The sequence below is a fragment of the Uloborus diversus genome, chromosome 7, assembly GCF_026930045.1.
Source record: "Uloborus diversus isolate 005 chromosome 7, Udiv.v.3.1, whole genome shotgun sequence".
Classification (NCBI taxonomy): domain Eukaryota; kingdom Metazoa; phylum Arthropoda; class Arachnida; order Araneae; family Uloboridae; genus Uloborus; species Uloborus diversus.
The window spans coordinates 157,264,427-157,273,209 of NC_072737.1; positions in this window are offsets into that span (position 1 = coordinate 157,264,427).

Below are 8,783 nucleotides of genomic sequence, written 5' to 3' on the forward strand. Positions count from 1 at the left end.
GAGTATAATGAAGTTCTGTATAATGAGGTTTTGTGCTCACACGACACTCAAGTTTTACATTTCTTGCACGATACTAACTCCAAAACACTGATTTAAAGGAATAACTATTTATAGTATATTTCAAAATAAACTCAGCGCGACTAAAAACGAAACTATCTGAAAATTACAACATAAAGAAATTGTAATCTAGAGAGACTTTACATTAAAAAAAAATCTACACACTCAAGTGTTTTATCGATTGAAGCCGCAGTGTTGCCAGATGGCTAAATCCAGATTTCCCCAATTCCCTTCCACCTTTTCCCCAAAAAGCGATGTTTTCTATCAAAATTCCCCAAATTCAAAAATTATTTTTCCACTAATATTTTCATAAAATGAATCGACTTTCTCTGATATTTTTGTCTCTTGAAAAAAATTTTTTCCCCCAAATTGCCAAATTTTCTTACAAAATTCCCCTACTTTCCTACTTTTTTTTTCCTCCCATTTTCGCTTTTTTTTTTCTTTTTTTTTTTTTGTCTTCTTTATCTTTGTTTTTTTTTTTTAATCTTTACTAATAATAAAGCTGAAAGTCTCTCTGTCCGGATCTCTCTCTCTCTGTCAGGATCTCTGTCTGTCAGGATCTTTGTGACACGCGTAGCACCTAGACCGTTCGACCGATTTTCATGAAATTTGGCAAAGAATTAGTTTGTAGCTTGGGGGTGTGCACCTTTAAGCGATTTTTCGAAAATTCGACTTTGTTCTTTTTCTATTCTAATTTTAAGAACATTTTCCCGAGAAAAATTATCATAAGATGGACGACTAAATTACCAAGTTATCATGATGTGGAACCGTAACGTGGGCAAGCCAATTGGCGAGAAATTCATCGTGCATTATTTGTAAATATACAGGGAAACCAAAAAAACCTTTTAATTTTCTACTACGGGCAAGGTCGTGCAGGTGCCACTAGTCATAAATAGAAGCGCTTGACCGAGAAATAAGAAATAACCGAATAAGAAAAAAAAATTTCCCGAAAAAATTCCCCTCAAAACCCATTTTCCCAAAATTTCCCCAGAGAGCACCAGATTTCCCCGAAATGGGGAAATTTCCCCCAATCTGGCAACACTGTGAAGCGATGCCTGTAACTTTGGATATGGTTTTACAATAACTATCGTTGATTAAATTTGTTGCATAAAAAGAAATCGGGCGCCAGACACTTCTTTGTTACTTTTCATTATACTGGTTCCTGAATCCAGAGCGGCAGACTAACTGTCTCAAGAAAAGCTATTTTACTGTCTACATATTTCAAATATAATGCTATAAATTGAAAAGTGACAGTTAATCCCCCCCCTCAAAAAAAAGCATTTAAAAACTATTTGCTGTTTCTTATTATGGTTTCGGTCCGGCTTTTCTTTTTTTTTTTTTTTTCAAGCAGTCATGTTCACTACTCAAATGCAATAAACCTTAAAGCAGATTACAAAGTATTGTCGCAGATTTTGATGGGGGAAGGGGGGTATGGCCCCTATGACGCTCTTCCCCTTCTCCTTGTATCCTTGTATCCACTTCTTACGGTTTCGTCAATATGTGCCATTCCATGTCAAATCAGCAAAAAATAAATGCAGTGAAACCTGTGTAAGTTGACCACTTGCGGTGCAGTACTTTGGTGGTCAACTTAGACAGGTGGTCAACTTATAAAGGGGGTAATGATTTTTTTTTGTCATTTCTTGCACCATGTATTCATTTTTTGATTGATTGACACTTACTCTTTCTGCTCAATTCACTTTCATTGTTTAGCATTACTTTGAAACAATAATTTAAAATGTTATTCAAATATTTTTAAAGATTATTTTCCCGAAATGACGCATAATGTGTCATGCAAATTTAAAATTTCAGTAAATTGATCAAAAAAAAAATTATGAAAAGTTACTCATTTGATATTAATAGTTCCTAAAAATTCATAGCTTCTCAAAAATTACAAATTTTTTATACATTTATAACCCCATGATGATCTACTTTTCAACAAAATAACTCCTTATTGAAGTTGGCGCACTTATTAGACACTAGTTTTAGAAATTCCATATGTGTCAGCTATTTTTCTCTGGCTTTCTCCCTTTTCAATTAATTTTAATATTTCATATCTTTTATCAATCTCAAGTTCAACTAACTTTCTTTTTGAAGCCATTTTATGTAAAACTATAACACAAAGAGCAACAAGTTGGAAACTCATAGTTCAAAAAAGCAGTTGAAAATGAAAATGTCGTATCTCTTAATCCCTTGCACCAGAAATACTGCAATGCAAGTAACTTTACTCTTTAGCACAATTCCATTGTTGCCACAAAATATTGCAACTGGAAAAAAATACTTTGTACTTCTCTATAGGGTTCTTAGTAGTTTTCCCATGTGGTTAAGCTCAAAAGGAGGTTTAGTTATGCTGCTGTTCCATTTAGTTAGTAAAATGCTGGTCTGGTATCAAAAATATTCTTGGAAAGCTTTAAAAAAATAAAATAAAATAATTTGCTAAGTAATATTTTAAAAATAAACCAAGTGGTCAACTTACAAAGGGTTTTTTACAATACTTCAAACCAAATTTGGTGTTCATTAGTGGTCAAGATAGACAGGTGGTCAAGATAGAGAGGTGGTCAAGTTACACAGGTTTTCCTTCATTATATAACATAGGACTAATTCCGTTCCTGACAAAAGCGGTCAACATAGACAGGTGGTCAACTTATAAAGGTGGTCAACTTTACAGGTTTTACTGTAAATCCTCATATGTATAATAGCGAATGATCGAGTAACGCTGACGTCTCCAATAATGAAACTTGCGCCACGGCATGATAATTTGATAATGTTTGACATACTAGGCTGATGATAAAGTAGGCATGGAGTAGAAAGGCGCCATGGAGGTATAGTTGGACGCTTTCTGCGGAAATGTCTTGACTTTGTAAAACGAAACTGTTGGCTATAAGTATTTGATGTCGACACGACAGGAGAGGAAGCGGAGTTAGACGATCGTTGGAAATTTTTTGAACTAAGCAGAAAAGAATTATTTATCAGTTTCAGAATGGGGTTGTTTCCTTCAGTCAAAAGTAGCACTTTTTGTCACTGAAATTGATAGAATAAGCAAAAAAAAAAAAAAAAAAAAAAAGGACCCAGAAAATACTTTTATTTTCCCAACAGTTATTTTTCAATTAATTTTTTAAAATGTCTGATTTTTGAAACAAGGCGTGGTCTTGATGACGTCACAAATGATACACTTTGCCACATCTTTCTACCGCGATTCCACGTTATGATAATCAAGAAGCGAATTAAAATTGCGCTCTACGCTTGCTATCAACCATATCGTTGCCAATGCACGTGAGTAAAGATGCGAATTAAATATTTTCCTCTGTGAATGGCAACACAGAATGGCATTTCATCATTTGTAATGTCATCGGACAGAAGCATAAACATTGAAAGCGCGCCGATTTAAGTAATTTTTTAATATTTAAAAAATGGTCAGATCCTATATGTTTTTAAGCATGCTCTTTCAGAAAAAAATACTTTTTAAATTTTGGAAACGACCCCATTGATGTTCTGGTGTATTGTAGATACAAACTTTGAAAAATTCTGCTGCCTATTGCCGAATTTTTAAAAGAGCAAAATTCAAAAGGGCAGGGAATGTATACATATTTGACATTCATGCGTCCTTCTTACATTGAAAATAGCGGTCGAGAAAGGGAAAGTGACCAGGGTCCAGCCAAGGACACTGGAGGTCAGACAGAAAGGGAGCGTGGTGTTTTGTCTGCTCTTGGGGGTCAGTGGACTCGGCAGACGGGAGCTTTAAAAAGGACAGCTGCACTTGTACGGAGTGGTTGTATGTATGTACCTGCTCCATCTGGACACATGGACCAACTTGAAATGTTGAGCAGGTCCCGCGTCCGACATGTTTGGACTAAACAGAACATAAATTTGTGTCGACTGGATGCTACGTGAAAAGGATATTTTTAAACGAAAATTAACGACAGTCAGGTGTTATGAGCAGGGTTGCCAGACGTCCCGGATTTCAAGGGACAGTCCCGTGCTTTGAAAAATTGTCCCGCGTCCCGAAGAACTTCCATACGGGACGGCTAAAGTCCCGTATTCTAGCTTATTGCAATATTTTATAAAACGAGGCATTATTTTAAGAGAAAAAATTAAGTAAAGCATAAAATGTGAAAAAAAGAGCAAAAAGAAAATCATGTGGCAGCAAACGCAAAAATTATTTTCGTTTCAACTTGGTTTTTGTTTTATCATGGGCGACAGACCAATGATTACTTCCTCTTTGCTCATTGACTAATGTTGGAAATATACCCCTGTGCACAGGGCCGGATTTAGGGGAGGGCAGGCGGGGCTACTGCCCCGGGGCCTCCACAACAAAGGGCACAATAAAATGTTTACAAAATATCCTAACTTTCACAGGTCAGCAAATTTTATGTTTTTTCATCAATATAAATTATATAACAATAATAATATAAAAAAATAAACAGCAGTAACTTCAGGATGAAAATAGCGGATATATACATATATATCCAAATATTCGGATATATATCAAAGTATCGGATATTTTCGAAAATATGATGATCTTTTTGAACCCTGATTAGGGGCCTCCACTCCTTCGTTGCCCCGGGGCCTCCACACTTCCAAATCCAGCCCTGCCTGCGCATGCGTCGGCAATCGCAATGAAAACGATTTTTATACTTTGATCTGCAATAGTTTGAAAAGTGTAATGCTTTGATACAATTTAATTTCTCAGATTTTTCATGAAGAAACGTTCTACGTCGGAAAGCACCCCTTAAAAATACACCATATCCAGTAATTGCCCTCAACCTTAAAAATACCCCCCCCCCCCCTCCGCTTTCACTCCTAGAAGACTGTCCCGTATTTACTGTTCTTAAATCTGGCAACCCTGGGAGGGAAAAGAGCTGTTTAGCTATCTCTAAACCCCAGAGTATATGCAAATGCATAGACGTGTATTTACAATTGCATATTTCTGCTTATTTATACTTTGATTTATATTGCTGCATAAAAACGGTAAATTTTCAAAATAACAGCGTATTACATATATTACTACGTTTTTCACTCACATTTACATTAATTTTTTTATTTGCGTTTCGTTATTTATTTATTCATTAATTTTTCATAAATAAAAGATTTAAAAAAAAACTTTTAATTTTCCTAAAGCAAAAAAAAAAAAATCGGGAGACTTGTTGGTTTTTCTCGGGTCAGTCGATCTTTTGCGTGTCTACTATTAATGCGTATACATTTTTTTTTTTTTTTTGAGCAATCACGATTGCTTATTGTTCTCACTTGACTGTTTTGATGTGCTATCATTTTATTTTCCCGAAACACCCTCTGCAGCATCACCGTAGATCGGCTCTCACGATGCTGCTCCTCTAGCGAAAACCGTCCAAAGGTTGCATCCAAATACTACACACACGCGCATACATACACAACTACAAAAACACACACGCGCGCACACACAATTACATACACGTACACACATACACAAACTCATACACACACTCAAACACATACACACACACTCAAACACATACACACACACTCAAGCACATACACATACACTCAAACACATACATACACACACACGCATACATACAGACACTTACACATTCATACAGACACCTACACATGCACACGCACCTACACACAACTACCCACACACTCATCACACTCATGCCTGCACACAGGCACAAACACATATGCCTACACACACATACACATTCCCCACCACACACGAACACTCATACACACAACTACCCACACACTCATACCTGTACACAGACACAAACACACATGCCTACACACACATACACATGTCCCCTACACACAAACACACATACCCCCCCCACACACATAAACACACACGCCTGCATACACACACACTCGTTATTGCGAAAAACATAATTTGAATTCAAGAGGTTAACATTCAAATTATTATTTATTTACTTTTATTTATTTATTTATTTATTTTTTTTTGTGCATATTATCGCCAAAAATTTAAATTTATTGCAAAAAAATATAAAAAACGCCGCGCTCTAGTTATAAAAATCTGAAATTGCATGGAAAATGAGGAAACAATTTAAAAATAATGGTATCAACAGCTTTTTTTTTTTTTTTTTTGCTTTTTGTTTTTTTTTAAAGTGTATTTTATTTTGATCAAAGAATCTTTTGTACCATAAAACTAAGTTGACTAAGAGCTTGAAAAATTGCTCTGTTGAGTTATTTGGTAGGCTTAAGAATTTAAAATATAATGAGGGGCCTTATTTTCTTGCTTCCACTACGAGCACATACCTTGTTTTACTGAGAGTGTCATGGATGAAAAAAGAACGAAAATTCGATATGACTTATGCCTCATGATCGGTCCTGCCTCCTGCCCCGTACTCCATCAATGACCAGTCATGAGTCATAGATGGCTGATGGGAACGCTTATTGGTCTTGACATCGTTTTTCTGCACATTATTCAAAAAACGCTTACATGAAAATTAAACGTATGACGTCGCACTGGATTATCACTAACCTTTGATTTAACAACCATAAAGCTGGATATCTGTTCAGCACTGAACTTCAATGTTTTGTGCATTAACAATGGTGTCGTTTCCAAAATTTTAAAAGTATTTTTTTCCGAAAAAGCATGCTTAAAAACGTAGGATCTGAGCATTTTTTAAATAATTTGTTTTCGTTTAATACTATTTTTAAAAAAATACTTAAATCGATGCGCTTTCATTGTTTACATTTCTTGCCGATGACATCACAAATGATGAAATGCCATTCTGTGTTGCCATTCACAGCGCAAAATATTTAATTCGCATCTTTACTCACGTGTATTGGCAACGATATGGTTGAGAGCAAGCGTAGAGCGCAATATTTAATTCGCATCTTTATTATCATAACGTGGAAACGCGTTAGAAAGATGCCAAGATGCGCCAAAGTGCATCACTTGTGACGTCATCAAGACCAGGCCTTGTTTGAAAAATCAGATATTTTAAAAAATTAATTAAAAAATAACTGTTGGAAAAATAAAAATATTTTCTGTTTAAAAAAAAAAACAGAAAATATTTTTATTATATACAGAAAAAACATATATTTTTTTATTTATTTATTTATTTATTTTTTTTTTTTTGCTTATTCTATCAATTTCAGTGACTAAAAGTACTACTTTTGACTGAATGAGAAACAACCCCACACATTCTACCCCATCTCTCCTCCCTATTTTATGACAGCACTGTAGAACCTCGTGAAACCGGCCTTCGTTTATCCGTTTATCCGGATTAACTTTGTAGCTTTGGAGAAAAGAAGAAATGAGGCAGTGAGAAGCAAAGGGATGTAAGTGGCAAAATTAAAAATTTGGAGATAACCAGTACGAATAGTAAGGTCACCTCTCCTCTGTCTTAGGGCAAGATATAATACTACCAGCTCTGGTAAGGGCTGTTGTACAGCATGATTTGGAAAAATAATATCAGCAGGGCCGAATTTGGAAGTGTGGAGGCCCCGGGGCAACGAAGGAGTGGAAGCCCCTAATCAGGGTTCGAAAAGATCATCATACCTTCGAAAATATCCCATACTTTGATATATATCCGAAAAATTTTGATATACTTGTATATATCCGATATTTTCGATCAGCACTTTAATAATAAATACATCCTGAAGTTACAGCTATTTTTTTTATATTAGTATTATTATAATTTATAGACTTAAAATTACTGTTTCTTATTTGTATCTAAAACATACATTTCATTTTAAAAGTTATGTACTTTTAAGGTTATTTTCATATGATATTTACAATCATTTGCGAAATCTGATAACTTAATGTTATAAAAATAAAACAGGTATATGTATTGATTGGTTATTAGGTTGGATGTTGAATATTATATTTATACATGCTTTGTAAAACTGACATATACCTTGACTCATCGGTACAAATTACAAATTAAATGAATAAAATATATATATATATATTGCCACTGAAATGCTCGATCAAATAAAAATTTGATAGTAAATGGATACTTGCAATCAGGGCTTTCTGATATATCGATAATAATATTATTATTGTGCAAGCATTCTTTGTAGAAATACAAAAAAAAAAAAAAATGTCTCGGAGAAAAAAACGTAAAATTTGCTGACCCGTGAAAGTTAGGATATTTTGTAAAAATTTTATTGCGGGGGCCCCTTTATTGTGGAGGCCCCGGGGCAGTAGCGAATCCTGCCCTCCCCTAAATCCGGCCCTGAATATCAATGAAAACCTATTTAGGGTGATATCTTTATATGCGTTTACTCAAAACTGTAAAATATCCACTTACATCCTTTTGCTTCTCACTGCCTCAAATGTTCATAGATAATTTAAAATTATAACTGCAAAAAGGTGACTTTTAGTACGAAGAACATTCGCTTTTTATTTTAATTAAATGTACAGCTTCTGCATAGGTTGAAGAAACAGATATAGTAAAATAATAAACAGCACTGTAGCTGAACTAAAACGATAATAGAAAATATGAGAAATTAATTTTAAGTCTTTTAAACTATTCTATGTAATTTTGCCACAAAATATGATTTTTTTTGTAATGAACGGTAAGTCTGCTTATTTAAGGATTTATTTTGCTTACAACCCACGCTACCCCGATTATCAGGATTTTCGATCATTCGGATTGCCTTATGTCTCAGTTATCCGGAAAAACGAGGTTGTACTGTATGGATAAAGTTATCATTTTCGTTTTTTCCTCATCTGTGATTTGAACTTCCTTTGTGTCATTTGCTTACGTTAACTCGTGTTAGTT